Here is a 14,877-nt window from a genome sequence, read left to right on the forward strand (position 1 = left end):
CTTCCCACATCTTATCGTGTTTTTTATCATCTCTCCAAACATCACTATGTCTGAGAAGCTCTTAGTAACGCTCTCCAGCATGTGGTTGATGAATGGAGCCTTCAGTGTATTGATAAAAAGCATGATCGTTTCTTTCTCTAGAAGAGGTGGTTGGATTTGCGTCGTCACCTCTCTCCATCTTTGGGAGTACAGTCTAAAACTTTTATTATGCTTTTTCTCCATGTTCTGTAAAGTGATTCTATCAGGGGCTATGTTCGCCACATGACCGTACTGCTTCATGAAAGCTTGCGCTAGATCCCTCCATGAATTGATCTGGGTACGACTCAGTTGGTTGTACCATTTAGAAGTTGCCCTAACCATGCTTTCTTGAAAGCAGTGAATCAATAGTTGGACGTTATTGACATGGCTTGCCATTCGTCTGCAGAACATAGTGATGTGAGCTTCGTGACAGCTAGTCCCATTGTACTTCTCAAATTTCAGAGTAACTTGGGGGGAAGCACCAAGTCCAGAACCAAACTTAATTCCTTAGCATTGATTCCACGACGATAGTTGGCGTTTTCCATTTCTTTAAATTTTTTTTCTAACCATTTACACCGTTCTTCGAGTTCTTTCAGAAGCTCTACCTTTGTCTTTTCTATTTTTATCACTTCATCGAGATCGGGGACAACAGGGTTAGTCAGGTTATCCCCTGGATTGGAGCCCGAGCAAGCTTGATAGTTCATGGCCCTGAAACACCAGCCTGAAATGGTTGGGGCCTAATTGTGACCGATGGTCTTCTTGAGAACATAACAGGTTGTGTTTGAACCTTCGTTGGGGCAAAAGCCGGAGGGTAGATAGGATCCTCATTATCATCTCCCGCATTGATCATGGGGCTTTTCCCTTTTTCTAATCTGCTCGCCAATAGTCGCGTTAATTGATCTATCATACTTTTTTGGGACTCCAGCATTTGGTCCCTCACATCTTGCTGGATTTTGGCCAGCTGTTCTCGCATACTTGTTTTTAGTTGATCCTGCATCTCTTTTTGCATTTGTTCCAATCTCTCTAACCTTTGGTCCATTGCTTTTGTTTTTCCTCTTGTACCGTAATGATGTTCCAGGGTAACTGCCACGATTTTTAGGGTTTTTTTGTGAATTTTAGTACGTATGATACAATGCTGATGCATGAATGCAATGAATGTAAAAAAAAAGGCGTTGATTCTAATTCGATTTCATTAGAGTAACTTTTCTAGAAAACAAGTTTCTTTACATAAAACAGATTACATATAAGGCTTGACCCTAATACTTAAGGCCTTGACCTGCCTAAGAAGCCAAGCTAGCTCTCGGCCTCGGTCCGATTCTGACTCATATTTTAAACTCAGCACATCGGCCTGTACTGGTAACCTTTGTAAGTGATCAGCCACTTCTTGCACTTGAGCCAAAGTTTCGCCCATGACATAATCCCTGTTCTTGACCTGGTCTTGAGATTGATGAAGTTGCTCCTTCAATCGCTCGTTATTTACCTCAAGGAGTTCAATCTGAAGTTTACGATTTTACAGCGCTATTTTAAGTTCTTCTATCTTCTCTTTTAATTCTTCGATTCTGCTCTGACTAGCTTTCAGCTCGATTACAGAGTTACGCATACGATACTGATACAAAGACCTCTCTAACTCTGACACCCAAAACTTTAATCCCTCCTTCTCGTTTTGGGTTTCTACCAAACCTCTTTTCAGAGCACCTTCTCGAGCTTGAGCATCCCAAAATTTTTCTTCCTATTGGTTGGCTTTGCTTTTCTCTTCTTTAATTTTCTGTCGCCACTGTTCAGATGTTTTTCCTAACCCAGCAATTCTCATTGACCTACGCAACTTCTTGTAGTCTATTTTTAAACTGTCCAAATCCTCTTCAGCCTTGTTTTTTCCTTTGTTGAATCTTTCAGCTTCTAGTTTTTGGACATCGACATCTAACCCCAGCTGTATTTTTTCTTTCTCCAATTGCTCTATCCTTTTTTCTAGTTCCAAGCTCTTTCTCTCGAAACTTGCTTGATGATTTCTAGCTCAGATGGGATTATTTTCAAGTGTTCTTCCATTGATCGAGGGTTTCCTTGATCTGACATAGGGATGTTGTCGTTAATCCTCTGATCCCACCACCGGTCATACTCAAGGGTAATCATGGGATTGGCAGCAAACTTTTTCATTCTACGAGTCTAGTTCCAGGTATTTGATATCTCGTGAACTTTCTTTTTGTAATTATTCCCCGTGAATATGAACTCACACTGAGCTAACCCGTATGTTGGTTGTGTAAACTGTCTGGATCTGTACTGTCTTAATGCAAGCAGAGGAGCATACCCGATGGCTCCCCATATTCCTAACAAAGGAACCCAATCGAAATCTCTCTGCATCGATATAATATTTCATCAGGAACCATCCACGGGGCTCTCCATTCAACGTCTTCCTCTTGCAAATTTTGAAGAACCGTCATCCAATTTCCTTCTGTAATATCATTTCGTCTCGGCGTAGCTACTAATTCTTTCAGTGGAGAGTAGTTTTCAGAGAAGATGCGATACGAGACATTTTTCACTTTCCAAAAATGGTTGTGGAACCAAGATAGCAAGAGCTGTGCACACCCAATAAATCTCCCTTCACCCGTTCTTCGACAATCATTCAATGATCTAAAAGTTTCAGTAAAGATCGCAGGTACAGGTGTGGCCCCTTTACTAAGCTTGACAAAGAGGTCAGAAACTGCCTCGTCTATATGCCCCAAAGCTTTAAGGAAGATAACCAGTCCATAAATGTTCAAAGCGAACACATCTACCCTCTTCTTCACATCAGGATGCGCTAAGATTAGATCCATCAGGTTCCTCCAAGGAATGAATTTACAATCTCTTTTTTGTTTGATCCGGGTTGCAACCCACTATTCACTCATCCTTGTGATGTTCATCAGCCTTTTTGAGAATGCTGGGACGTTGCCAGCTCTGGAATAAATTCTGTCAACCTGAATCTTTGGGCAATGGAGCAAGGCCGTGTACTCTTCTATAGTAGGTACCAAATCTACCTTCTCGAAAGTGAAGCAACTATAAGCAGAATTCCAATATTGGGCGAGGGCTCGAAACAGGTGTTCGTCTACCTTGACATCGAGCAGATAAGGTAAATCGCCATAATGACAATAGAATATCTGTTTGATCTCGTCATCCCACTGACCCCAAACTTCTTTCATCTCTTAGAGATTATTCTGAGTTATGCTGATCCGAGTAAGATCCCACAACTTTGACACGTACCCCTCGATAAGACTATCAACTTTCTCTTGCTGTGTTGTCTCAGCCCATATCCGGATAGCCGCATTGTCCTCTACTTTATAAAAAAAAACCTTTTTCCATGATAAGTTATCTACTTAGCAACCGAATGTGAATCAACACCTTTTGTGATGAAAATGCCATGCAAATACAATCAAAGTAAAACAAAGCAAGTCATTATTTCATACACAGTTTAAAGCAAACAAGGAATAACAAACACAGCACTTGCTCAGATAACCACTAGGGTTTCGGAGTGGCTCTACCTAGGGTGGGCTCTTAAGGCTCGCCATATGGGGTTTGGTTCTAGAGTAAAGGTACCTAAACCAGCAGATTCCTTGATCTTCACCCATTATAGGCTCATATAGACCGAGTTCAGTTCAGGGGAATACATTTCCCTATGGCTGCACGGAGATGAAAATCTCACGAAGACATAGGTATAGATGTATCCCGAAAGCGATCCGCTATCCTGCACGGAGGTGAAAACCTCACGAAGGAGTAGTTTCTCACTCCCACTAAAAAGGGTAAGATCAACTGATCATGCAATGCAATGTGCAAAAAGATACCAAAATTTAAACCAATGCAGCAATTATAAACCATAATGATGAAGATCGCAGCACAAAACAGATGAAAGGCGATGAAAGGATCGTATATCAAAACCAAATTTTCAATTTTCGACAAAAAGACAAAAGTTAATCAACTTGTGGTTTGACTCTCTTATTTGGTGTCCCCAGTGGAGTCGCCAAGCTGTCGAAACTATTTTTTTTTAAAAAAGGGAGTCGACTTAAGTTTTGGAAACAAAAAAAAGGGAGTCGCCACCAATTCTTTTTGATGAGGTGTGATTGCGTCACCTTAAATTAACCATTTTAATAAAAGTTAAGATTCACTAAAACGATAATTTTTTTCTTTGGTCTACGAAAATCAGAAAATGAGTTCGGGAATCGGTTATGTACGAGGAAGGATTAGCACCCTCGTAAGGCCTAAAAATTGTTACCTAGTTGATTGATTAGTGTCTTAGTATCGAAACTTTGAAAACTTGAAAGATTTTAAAATACGATCCCTCTTTTTGTAGAAACACTTGAATGTTAAAGACCTTTTCGTCTCGAAATAATAAAATGTCACATCCAGTAAGTTAGGACACAACATCTTGAATTTTCGAGAACGAGCTTGTCTTTTATTTAAAATTTGTGTATTTTAACCATTTTTGAAAGGATATTCGATTATTTAAGGTAAACGAGGAAAATCGAAACCCAGTAAGTTAGGGCACGATCTCTCAATCTTCCAAATACAGAATATTGCCTTTGTTTGCAAAAATCTTATCTCGAGGTAACAAGATGTCATATCCGGTAAGTTAGGACACAACATCTCGTATTTTCGAGAATAAGTATTTTATTCAAAACTCGTGTTGTGAAAAAAATGTCGTTATTTAGGTTAAACGAGAAAAATCGAAACCCAGTAAGTTAGGGCACGATTTTCTTTAATTTCCAAATACAAAACATTTCCTTTATAAAAGAATTAATTTTGGGTTGGGTAAAGCATAAATTCGTAATAAAACAAGATAATAAAAAATGCATAAGCAAATAAAAATTTCGGTATTGACAAGCATAACAGAATAAATACGAGTGTGAACGATAATGATGATAAGGGAAAAGATAAAATAAATGAGTAAAAATGAATAACCTAAAATAATAAAAAAGGAGAAAAAAATAAAAAATAAGCTAAAAAAATATTTGAAATTAAAAAGAACTAGTAGTAAATAAATAAAGATTATATAAAACTATGAAAAAAAGATAGTAATAGTCAGGGGCGAAACCAGGGGGGCAGGCATGGGCCCCGACCCCCCGAAAATGGAAAATTTTCATTTAGACCCTTTAGATTTTTTTAAAATTTTAAATTAGTAAAGGTAAAATTGCACTTTGGCCCCCCTAAAATTATAAAAATTCAATTTAATCCTTTAAAAATTATAAATATATAGACTATAAAAAATTAAAATTTCATTCGGCCCCCCCAAAAATTTTTTCTGGCTTTGCCCCTGGTAATAGTAATGATAATAATAATACGAAAAATATAATAATAGTAAAATGATGATATAGATATAATGCTTAAAATATAATAACAACGAAAATATAAATAGATAAAAATATAAATAGGTAAGTAACGAGAAAATCTACATAGATGAAAATATAATAGTAATAATAATACGATAGTAATAATGATAATAAAAGTTAGTAATAATAATATGTTAAATAAAAGATATGATAGTGACAATAATTAAAGAGTGTTAATAATAATAATAATAATAATAATAATAATAATAATATACATGAATAATAACAGTAACAATTATAATGACACAACAAGTCAAAGTAGAGAATAATAATATATTAACAATAGTAATAATCATATATTAATAAAATGATGACATGTTAATAAGGACAATAATAAATAACAATTAATAATACTAAATTAATTAATAATAAATAAATAAATAAATAAACATAAAAAAGAGAATATATAATATAATAACAATATGAACTTAATTAGTTTAGTACTAAGATAATAATAATAATGATAATAAAAATAATAATAATAATAATAATAATAACGACAATACATTAAATTATAATAGTAAAGTAATAATAATAGTGATAATCATAATATATTAGACAATAATAGTGAAATAATAAGCAATAATAATATATTTAATTAATTAATTTGATTAAAATATTGAAAATAACAAAAAAAAGACTAAATTTAGTCTAAAATGAAAGTTCGGGGCGAATTTAGAATAAAATACAAAAAGAAGGACCAATTTGGGCGCGCGGATAACAAGGGAGGACCAAAATAGGCAATATCCCATCCTCCCAAAACGCGCAGCACCAATAGGGATCAAATTGAAGGTCAAAATAAATTACAGGGAAAAATTATAAATAATGAAAAATCTAATTTCAAAACAATAAAAAAGCGGAAGGGCTAAATGCGCAAATATCCCCTTTTCTAAAAACACGCAGATCCTACGTTTTGGGCATTTAAGGCCAATCCCAAAACGACGTCGTTTTGGGGGCTATATAAGTCAATTTTTTTAAAAAAAATTCATTGTTCATTTGTTTTAAAAAAAACTTCAAAAACTTTCTATTCTCTCTTAAGGCCCTCTCCTTCCGGCCAAGCTTTGACTTCGTCCGCTGCCGTCGTCGGCCGTCGTCGGCCACCGCGCACAATGGTCGAAAATTCAAAAAAGGTATATATTTTTTATTTTTTTATATTTTTTGATATATTTTTAATATATGTATGTATAGACGGTAAAAGAAAATAAATGGATCTTTATATGTATGAATAGTTACTAAAAGTAAATGAAAATGAAAATAGATTGAAAATAACACCTTATACCCGAATCTAACTCCTCTGTTTTAATATTTCTTGTTATGATCGAATGCTTCTATTGGTGTTTGAATCTGTTTTTTTTTCTATTGATGAAAAAGTTACCGAATCCTAAAATGGTTTTAGATTTGGCTTTTTATAGTCATTTACATGCTTTTTTTATTATTATTTATTGTCCTCTCTTCATTTAATTTTGCAGGTGCAAGTGGTGGTGACGTGACTAGGGCGGTGGAGTAGGTGGCCGACTGGCATGGGCGATGGGATAGAGGGCAGAGGCGGTAGCAGCTTAGGGTTTTCTTAATTTTTCTTTTTTTTTTCTAATTGTTGTGGGATAGGGTTAAAAGGGTTTTAGGCTGTTGGGTTTTGGGATAGTTGGGTTTTGGGCAGGGTAAATTGGGCTTGTAACAGGCACGATTTCTTGAATTTCTAAATATTGAACATTGCCTTATTTTAGAATCTTTGAATAAAAATCAGAAATTTGCTCAAAAGACATTTATTCGTTTTAAAATAAGATGAATAATTAATTTTAAAAAGTTGGACATTACAAAGCAACATTTGTATAAAAAAGGATTAATAAACATAAGATAATATGCACACATAAAGTATAATACTTGGTGAATGAAGATGACACAACTTTACCTAACCAATTAATAAAGCAAACAATTAGATACAACTAATCTGAGAAAAATGTAACCAAATTTTTAAGCATGGATGAAGAACAATTGATATAACAAATAAAACAATGAATAAATAAAATGCAACAACAACATATATGGCACAATATAAAACCATCTACATAAAATGTACAAAACAAAATGGAAATTAGAAGCCAATGTGGTATAAGACAAATTTAAAATAGTGATGAATTAATGAACACATAATATATATAATATATGAATTGGTGAATTGATGAATTTGAAATAATTTGTATAAAAAACTAGGGACACATATATAATCATGAAAATAAATGTTATAGAATGAAGACATTTGAATCAAATAATATGCAAATTGTTAAAAAAACATTTATTTAAAATCGACAATATACACAATACAGGAGAATTTCAATAATATATAAAATATAATCTTAAGAAATAAACCATACACATAATAAATTTTAAAAAAACATATATATATACATAAATAAATTTTAGAAGTAATTATATGTAAAAATAATGTGGAATTAAATATATATCTAGGATCAAATATATGTACCAATATATATGTATATATATAATAATAATTTAAATAATACATAAGGTATGTAGGATTTTCCTTTAAATAAAAATATAAAATATGTGAATAGATTTAAAAGAAATTATATGTATAAAATAACATAAGATTAATAATATACATAGAATAAAATGATTAAATGTAAATCATGTATATATATATACAAAATAATAATGTATAAAAATATTTAAAAATAACCATGATATAAAACTTTAAAATAAAGAATGTACATAAATTTTTTTTTAAAAAATAAGTAAATTATATAAATAAAGTATTTTTTAAAAAAATATACAAAAGAAAAAATAAAAAATGAATAATATAGAATAATTTAAAATAATGAATAGTATAAAAATGAATAATAACTTAAAATAAATAATAAAAATAATTTTTACAAAAAAAATGGAATTAAAAGGAAAAGGACTCAATTGAAATAAAAATATAATAAAAAAGATAATCCCTAAATAAATAAATTGTTGGAGCTTAATTTAAGGCTGAAATACAATGCGTGCAAGCTCATGGGGATTAAAAACGAATTATCCCAAGCTCCAAAACGCAGTGCTTAAACACGGACTAAATTAATATTGAAATAAATTATAAGGTACAAATTAAAATAAAAGAAAACTGGATTTAGAAGAACAGTTAATGCGGAGGGACTTGACGCGCAAATACCCCATCAACAAGGAAACGCGTGGATCTAGGGCTCGTGGATCAGGTCACGCGCGAATCCTCTCCCCCTTGAATGATGCCGTTTCATTAGCTGTTAAAGTTGGAAAAAATCTCTTTGAAAGTATTATTTGTCAGTCTCTAAAGAACAACCATCATCCTTACTAGGGTTTCGGCCTTTTAAAGGCTACCCTTCAACACCACATAATGGTGGTCGACAGGCAAAAGATGGCTTGGATCTGACCGACCATGATCACAAAAGCCATGTAAGTGTTCATTTCTTTCCCTCTTTTTATTTTTTATGCATTAACCACAATAGAAGAAGATAAAAAAATGAAAAAGCTAGATGAAACCAACTTTCAATCTGCTTTAAAAAATAAGAGGGACAGATCTATCAAACGAAAAGGATTTCAATACCTCATTTTATCTCTTTTGCAATCACAAAGTAAATCCACCCTTGAAATCAAACAAAAGCCAGATCCACTGAAAAATAAAGCAACCCTTTGCTAAATCTATTTGATTTTTTTTATATTCCAATATGTATCCGTAATCCATTTACAGTACAAATGATGGTTTTTATAGCTGATTTACAGCATAAATAAAAGAAAAATAAAATTCTATTTTCTTGCTGTCATTTGCTGGCTTTTGTTATTTGTTGTTGTTCTTGTTACAGGAATGAAAATCGTGGTGCTGCTGACATGGCGAGGCCGTTCGTAGGGTGTACAGGGGATTAGAGGTGTACGTGTGGCATTGGGGAGGCTGCTCGTGAAGGCTACGGCACATGGGAACCCTAAGGTTCCTGAGGTCCCATTGGACTTGGGCCATTTGGGCCAATTTTGGAATTAGACCTTTGGGTCCATAAATTAAATTTAGCTTAGGTAATAATTTGGGCTAGGATTTGGGTTTGATTTGGTTTAGGCCCGAAAACTTGTAAATGGACATTGGTCCTTTTTTTTTTAATTTATTTTTCTGGATTTATTACGGGCTGGGCAAATTGAGCCTGCTATAGCTATCTATCTCCACCGTTGGGCATATTGCCTGAAGCTCTCATTTTGTTTTTTCTCCATGTTCTGTAACGTGATTCTATCAGGCGTCATGTCCGTTACATGACCGTACTGCTTCATAAAGGCTTGTGCCAGATCTTTTCATGAGTTAATCCTAGCACGACTCAGTTGATTGTACCATTTAATGGCAGACCCAACTAGACTGTCTTGGAAGCAATGGATCAATAGTTGATCATTGTGAACGTATCCTGCCATCCTTCGACAAAACATGGTGATGTGAGTTTCTGGACAACTAGTTCCATTATATTTTTCAAAATCTGGAGTTTTGAACTTATGAGGGAGCAATAAATCTGGGACCAAACTTAGGTCTTTGGCGTCCATTCTGCAATGGTAATCAGCGTTCTCTATCGTTCTGAGTTTTTCTTCTATCCATTTGTTTCGATCCTCCAGTTGATTTGGCAATTTCACTCTTGTTTTTTCCATTTCTGCCACATCGTCGAGATCAGGAATAACAGGATTGGTTGGGTTGTCCTCGGGATTGGAGCCCAAGCCTGTTTGATAGTTCATCAGCGCTGAAGTACCAGTTTGATGCTATTCGGGCCTGATAGTAACTGGTACCCCTCGTGGGTACACTTCTGGTTGTGTCTGGACATCGATTGGAGTAAAACCCGGGGGGTAAATAGGATCCTCATTATCATTCCCTAAGTTAACCGCAATGCTCTTTCCTTTTTCACGTTCTCTGACCAGCAACTGCGCCAATTGGCTTATCATACTATTTTGGGACTCTAGCATTTGTTCCTTCATATCTTATTATATTTTAGCTAATTGCTCTTACATCTGTGCTTGTAGTTGCTCTTGCATATCGCTTTGCATTTGTTCTAGTCTTTTTAATCTCTGATCCATTGCTTTAGTTTTGTGACGGGTATTGTAGCGGTATTCAGCTGGTTGACTTTTGTTGGTTTCCAGGTTAACTGAAATAATTTGGTTTAATTAGGGTCTTTTCGTGAAATTTAATGCATATGATGAAATGTAATGCAAATGAATGAAATGAATGTGAAAAGAGGCATTTATTCTGATTCAATTTCATTAGAACAACTTTACTAGAAGAAAAATTTCTTTACATAGAGCGGATAATTACATATACGACTTTGCCCTAATGCCCAAAGCCTTAACCTTCCTGAGAAGCCAAGCTAAGTTTTGGCCTCGATTTGATTCTGATTCGTACTTTAAGCTCAATACATCAGCCTGAATTGCCAAGGTTTGCAAATTATCGGCTACCTCTCGAACTCAGCTTTGCCCATGACATAATCTCTATCTCTGATCTGATCTTGAGAGCGATGAAGTTGTTCTTTGCAATGTTCATTGTTTGCCTCTAAGAGTTCCACTCGAATTTTGCTGTCTTGTAGTGCAATCTCGAGTTCCTCTATTTTCTTTTTCAGCTCCTCGATCTTGCTTAGACTGGTCTTTAACTCAATTACAGAGTTACGACTACGATGCTGATGTAGTGATTTTTCCAATTCGGCCACTCGAGCTCATAACCTCTCTCTTTCACTTTAGCTTTCCAACAAACTCTCTTTCAAAGTGTCCTCCTACACTCAAACATCTTGAAACTTCTTCTCCCAATGATCAGCTCTAGTATTTTCTTTTTTAATTTCTCGACGCCACTGCTCCAACATTTTACCCAAACTGGCAGTTCTTATCGACATACGCAGCTTCTTGTAATCAGTTTTCAAACTATCCAAATCTTCCTCGGCCTTGTTCTTCCCTTTCCTTAATTTCTTGGCCTCTAGCTTGTGGATATCGACGTCTAGTCCCAACTTCATCTTCTCCTCTTCTAATTGCTCTATCTTCTTTCCCAATTTCGAGCTCTTTTTCTCAAAGTCTTGCTTGATGATCTCTAACTCGGACGGGACTACTTGTAAATGCTCCTCTATCGGCCGAACGTTTTCTTGACTTGGCATTGAGATGTTGTCGGTGATTTTTTTACCCCACCACCGATCATACTCGGAGGTCGTCATTTGACCTGCAGCGAATCTTTTCATCCTACGGATTTGGTTCTAAGCATCTGATATCTCACGGACTCTCTTCTGATAGTTATTGTCCTTGTATGAGAACTCGCACTGACCCAACCCTTGTGTCGCCGGTATGAACTGTATTGATCGATACTGTCTTAACACAAGTAGTGAAACGTATCCAACGGCTCCTCATATCCCAAGTAGAGGGACCCAGTCAAAGTTACCACAACGATATAAGATCTCATCGAGATCATCCATAGGGCCTTCCATTCAACATCTTCAGCTTGTAAATTTTGGAGAATCACTATCTATTTCTCTTCGAGAAGGTCATCCCGCCTTGGCGAGGCCACTAATTTCTTCAATGAAAAGTAGTTCTTCGAAAAAACTTGATATGAGACTTTTTCTACCCTCCAAAAGTGACATGGAACCATGATAGCAAAAGTTGCACACATTTTATAAATCTGCCTTCACCCGCTCTCCAACAAGCATTCAATGATCTAAATGTTTCGGCCAAGATCGCAGGGACAGGTGTGACCCCTTTATCAAGTCGATCAAACAGGTCTGAGAATGCTTCATCTACGTGTCCTAATGCCTTGGGAAAGACGACCAAACTGTAGATGCTAAAAGCGAAAACATCAACCTTCTTCTTCATATTCGGATGTGCTAGGATTAGATCTCTCAAGTTCTTCCAAGGAATATAATTATTGTCTCCCTTTTGCTTAATCTGGGCTGCAACCCACTGCTCGCTCATCCTCGTGATATTCATCAATCTCTTTACAAAGGGCGGGATGTTAGCAGCTTTGGAATAGGCCTTGTCGACTTTAATCTTTGGGCAGCGAAGTAAGGCTATATACTCTTCCACAGTAGGTACCAAATCAACTCTTCCAAAAGTGAAGCAGTTGTAGGCGGGGTTCCAGAATTGGATGAAAGCTCGGAATAAGCGTTTGTCTACTTTCACCTCGAGTAAATAGGGCAAGTCTCCATAATTATGGTAAAATAGTTGCTTGATCTCGTCGTTCCAACCGTTCCATATCTCTTTTAATTCTTGCAGGTCATTCTGAGTCACACTGATGCGAGTAAAATCCCATAATTTCGACTCGTATCCCTCAGTCAAACTATCACCTTTCTCTTGCTGCGTCCTTTTGGACCATATTCAGACGGCCGCATTTTCTTCCACTCTATTAAGAAACCCTTTTTCCATGCTAAGCTTTTCTATCTAGTAACCGAACGTGAATCAACACATTTTTATAATTTAATCCCATGTAATAACAGGAAAACACAACAAGTCAATATTATATATAAAAAAAATAGAACTCAAAGTAAGCAGTAAATAGTCAAGCACCTATTCGGGTAACCACTAGGGTTTGCCGTGGCTCTATCTAGGGTGGGCTCCTATGGGTCACTACATGTGGTTTGGTTCTAAAGAAAAGGTACCTGAACTAGCAGATTCCTCGATCCTCACCCATTATAGGCTCATACGAACCGAGTTTGGTTCAAGGGAATACATTTCCCTACGGCTATACAAAGATAAAAATCTCACGAAGATGTAGGTATGGATATATCCCGAAAGCGATCCACTATCCTATACAGAGGCGAAAACCTCATGAAGGACTAGTTTCCCACTCCCACTTAAAAGGGTAAAATCGTCCAATTATGCAATATGATGCGCAAAAGTATACTAAGAAACTCGAACCATAAGCTAATCATATAAAATGATGAAAACCACAAAAATGAAATGCAATGAAGGGATCATAAATTTAAAACGAATTTTCAAATTTCGACAAAGGACAAAAATTAATCAATTTATGGATCGACTCTCAAAATCCCCAGTGGAGTCGCCAAGCTGTCGAAACCATTTTTTTTGAAAAATCGGGTTGACTATTATTTTAAAAAAATGAAAATGGAGTCGCCACCTATCCTTTTTATTTGGGTGTAATAGGATCACCTAGAAATTTACTCGTTTTAAATAAAATATTTCGATTTATTAAAACAAATGATTTTGGTCTACGAAAATTGAGAAGACGAGTTTGGGAGTCGGTTATGTGCGAGGAAGGGTTAGCACCCTCGTCACGCCCAAAATTGGTACCTAATCGATTAATTAACGTCTTAATGTCGAAAGTTGAAAAGATTTTAAAATAAATTTTAAAATACGATCCCTCTTTATGAATGCTAATTGTAAAACGCTTGAATTACATTGAAACAAGCATCAAAGGCATACTGGTTCTGAGATAATAAGGTGCCACATCTCATAAGTTAGGATGCGAACTTTAAATCTTCGTGAACAAGCTTGCCTTTAATCTTTATCGAAAATTTTTGTATTTTGAAATCTAAAAGGATATTTGGCTTTTTAGATTTAACAAGAAAATCGAAACCCCGTAAGTTAGGGTACGATTTCCTGAATCCCCAAAACGCGAAATATTGCCTTGTCTTCAATTTTATTTTTTGAATGATAATAAGTATAGCACTTGACGATAAATGTTCATTTTGTTTCGAGCAAAGCAAATACGTTGGAGCATGATATACAATATGATTTGAACTAGATAAAACAAAAATATAACATAGAGCATGGAATGACGCAACACGAATTAGATGCAATGTTAATGAATGTCACAATATGAAAATGCCAATAAATAAGTTCTAGTACATGTAATAGCAATATTCACAATGTATATTATTTTTCATACCAATCAATAATCAAAGAAAAACGAAGTAAAATAATATAAAAAAGACTTGAAGCACATAGGATAAAAGTTCAAAATAGATAACAAATGAAATAACTAAGATTCAAAACACATAATACCAAAGAATGGTTCAAAATGAACATGTGAAAAAGATTTAACATAAACAAAATATAAACAATTTGAAATAAAATAATATATAAAGTAAATTTCAAATAAATAATATGTTAAATAAATTAAAATAACCAATATACAAAGTAAAATAAAAAGGACCCTTTAGCAGAATATATAAGAGCTTAAAATAAACGATGTGTAAAAGAGAAATTTAAAACAAATAATGTACAAAAACAATTTAAATAAAAAAAATCCAAAATAAATAATTTACATATAAAAGTTTAAAATAAATGGTTTATGAAATTTTAAAATTAATAATAACAAAAGTTTCACGATAAATAATAAAAGAATTTTAAAAAGTTTACATATAAAATAGTGTAACTAGATAACGTATGAAAGAAACTTAAAATGGATAATACATAAATAATAGTTTAAAATGAATAACGTATAAAAATATTTCAAAATAAGTAATATGTATAATAGTTAAAATGAATAATATATGTAAAATATTTAAAATCTGTAATATCTTAAAGT

The 14,877-nt window shown here is 34.4% G+C and overlaps 2 long non-coding RNA genes across 2 annotated transcripts; one reads left to right on the plus strand and one right to left on the minus strand.

Annotated features, from left to right (window-relative positions):
• Positions 1 to 8,308: 8,308 nt before the first annotated feature.
• Positions 8,309 to 9,199, minus strand: LOC107893113 (uncharacterized). Its single transcript, XR_001682729.2, has 2 exons — positions 8,950 to 9,199; positions 8,309 to 8,626 (listed from the first exon to the last, which is right to left on the minus strand). It is a non-coding gene; the product is annotated as an uncharacterized lncRNA (long non-coding RNA).
• Positions 8,623 to 10,615, plus strand: LOC107893112 (uncharacterized). Its single transcript, XR_001682728.2, has 3 exons — positions 8,623 to 8,798; positions 9,206 to 9,926; positions 10,043 to 10,615. It is a non-coding gene; the product is annotated as an uncharacterized lncRNA (long non-coding RNA).
• Positions 10,616 to 14,877: the final 4,262 nt, after the last annotated feature.

This window comes from Gossypium hirsutum, chromosome A13, assembly GCF_007990345.1.
Source record: "Gossypium hirsutum isolate 1008001.06 chromosome A13, Gossypium_hirsutum_v2.1, whole genome shotgun sequence".
NCBI lineage: Eukaryota > Viridiplantae > Streptophyta > Magnoliopsida > Malvales > Malvaceae > Gossypium > Gossypium hirsutum.